The following is a 3289-nucleotide window of genomic DNA, read 5'->3' on the forward strand; positions in this document are numbered from 1 at the left end:
TCTTTACAAGAAATCAGACCGGCTAGTGCTTATCAGATGGAAAGAGCCCTGTAGGCAGGTGTTTCCTAGTTAACGGTCTCAATAAATAGTGTAGGCTACTACACTGTAAGTGGGAACGTAATAACCAGCACAGACTGACACCATGGCTGAATATGAATAGCCACATTATTTACATATACAGTTTAGTGTCCTAAAATATTTTCCAAAAACTTTGAGACAGGTTGCGCTAACCCAAACACCTGTTAAACAGGTGGTTTTAGCAGGTTCATAATTAATATAATTAAGGACATTGTATGGGAATTTGGCACACTAAACTGCACGTATACCACACAAACACACACAACAACAAAAACAACAAAAACATGGCTACGTTTACGATACACCTGTTCCCGTTCTGAGAAGAAGCAGAACAGCAAAGACCATAAAAGAAACAGTAGTAAATGAAACCAGTAAGTAGCCTATTCATTCTATTATTAACATCACTGTCGTTTATGGTGCAGTTCTTAACACTCACTCCGACATCCACATTTGTAGTTTAACGTGAAAGAGGAGGAAACTACGTCTCATCACCCAGTCGACAGTGAATTAGCTCTTTCTTAGAAGGTGATGGAAATAACATTCCAGGGTAAAAAACACAGCGTTGCCTGTGTAAATCAACGCTGTCGTTTGTTAACATAACATGCGGACAGACTCACCTTGGAAGATGTTGGTCTTTGTCACTGTATTTTCATGATGTTCCCACGGTAAATCCAAGCACGTGTGATATTTAAATGGTCCAAAAATGATTAAACATGGGAACAAATTAATAACGTTAGCTGTGAGTAGTATTCGTTGGCCATACACGTGGCGGCAACGTACAAATGGCTCCGGTAGCTAATACCTAATACGCACCAAGCAGCTCAGTGAGCTACCGTCGTCAGCTTCAAAGCTGCCAAACTAGCTTAGCACCCCAAAAACAACAGAACACTTCCGGGGTCGTATCAAATTTGGCATCGTCTTCGCGGGCATTTGACAGCAGGCTGTGTCCATCACCTCGTGGGACATTTTTCAAGAATTCTCATTTTACTGATGTTAACTGGCATAGGGCGTGACTTGTTCCCTTTAGATATTGTATCACGAACAAAGTTAGGGAATTACATTTGAAAATATTACATAATATATACCCTACCAACCTATTTGTCTCGAAATTCATACCTGTAGATAATATGTTTTTGTAAAACAGAACAAGAGTCGTTAACCCATCTTTTTTTATGGTTGTTCATTCTGTATTGCATTCTGGAAAAGCTTTGAAGATTATATGGTATGTAAAACAATACATACAATCACATTTTAAGGGAAACATATTATTACGTATTTTGAATGTAAAGATAGAAAGTTGTGTAATATTGTAAATCTCTTCATTTTACACAAGGCAAAATTTTCCAGTTCAACACCGTGCTTCAAACTATTCAAAGTTGAATTTGACATGTAGGAGTCTCTTAAGTTGGTATCCAATAAGAAAGCTATATTAATATCTGATATCTACTCAAATCTCTTTGTTTAAGTGCTCCTGCTGTCTTTATTTTTAACATTCTTGAAAGTCTGTCCCTGTTTTCATTTATTTACTGGTGTCTTGTGCCCTCTGCTGGTGCAATCTGGGAACTGAACTCTGCAGTATAAGGACTCAGAAGTCACTGGTACTGGGTCTACAGCCAAATATTATAATTTCATCTAATTACAGTTACAGGAATATAAACACAATGTAGGTCAACTTGGTACTTTGAAACTGTACATAATTCCATGTAATCACAGTAGTGAGCTTACAGTTCATCAGGGAAATATGAATGAAGTTTGTATACAGCAGGTGCCAAGTTATAATTATAATAGGAGTGAATGGGCCACCACAGATTTGAATGTATACGAATACGAAATTCATCGATCTGGTTAAATTTAAGATGGCACAAATCATGTTCAAAGCAAGAAATAATTTACTTCCAGGAAATTTACAAAAAATGTTTATGGAAAGGCAGGGTGGGTATAATCTGAGAGACCAAATAAGCTTTCAAAAACTCATAATAAGAACAATTTCTAAAAGTATGTGCATCACAATGGGTTAGACCAGGTGCTTAAACATTGTTGAAAAGGTTATATAAAAACACTTTATTAAAAGGATATGATGAGGAAGAGAGATGATTGTGAAGGTGGGTTAGTGTACGGATTGTTATGGGGTGGAGGATTATGGAAATGGGTTGTTGACTTACTTAAAATGTAAAAAAATAAATAAATAAAAGGGTTCGGTAGGTGTAAAATAAGAGATGTATTGTTGTGTATATTGGTTATCCTGTTGTAAAAATATATGATATATAAAGGAATGAGTTCAAGTTGAATGAGGGGTGGGAAATATCACAAGCTTCGGCTTCATCCTGCTCCTTTTCTAACAGTTTTTGAAAATATTAATTGTAATAGTATTTTTTGTAACACTTTGTCCTTTGGTGTGTTGCTACGCACTTTTGTATTTTTATAAAAATCCTTATTTTCATATTTTATTTTATAGTTATACAAAAGTGCGTGGCAACAATATTTTATTTTTGTTCAAAATAAAAATAAATGAAATGAAAATGGGGGAGCAAACAAATCACATAATATGGTGATGCCAAATGATGTAATTTCTATTCATCCGCACATTATCCTCTCCGTATATATGTATATATATTTTTACATATCTGTACTGTATATAATAAGGGTGTTTATAGTGTACATATCATATTATTAGTCTTATTCTATTTTTTCTATGTCTTATAATACTTTTTGTATATATTTCCTGCGTATATTTAATGTGTCTTATTTTGATGTGTATGGATTTTTTTAAACTGCTGTAACAAGGGAATATCCCCAGTGTAGGATCAATAAAGTCTACCTTATTTTATCTTAATAAAAATAATAATAAAAAAAAAAAAATAAGTAGGCTAAGTCATTGCTGCAACACAGCAATCACACTAAATAAGAGTCTGTGCAAGCTGATTGGGTGCTGACTGGAGTCAGACTTACTCTGACTCTACAACAGCTGAAAGAGCCAAAGTAGAACTGTGTCTGTGAATTAGCATTGCTAGAATGGTTTGTTCATCTGTTAACTGCATGTCACAAACCAGAAGACCTCTGGGCTGCAAAAGGGCTGTGTCAGTTACGGGTGTGCATTCAGCGGTTTGTGGTTGAGGGTCTTCCTGTTTTTCTCTCATCTTGGTGACAGTCCAGAGCAGTGCACGCGCCCATTTCTCTTCAGCAGACCTTATAGCAAAATGCCACATAAAGC

The sequence above is a fragment of the Perca flavescens genome, chromosome 19, assembly GCF_004354835.1.
Source record: "Perca flavescens isolate YP-PL-M2 chromosome 19, PFLA_1.0, whole genome shotgun sequence".
NCBI lineage: Eukaryota > Metazoa > Chordata > Actinopteri > Perciformes > Percidae > Perca > Perca flavescens.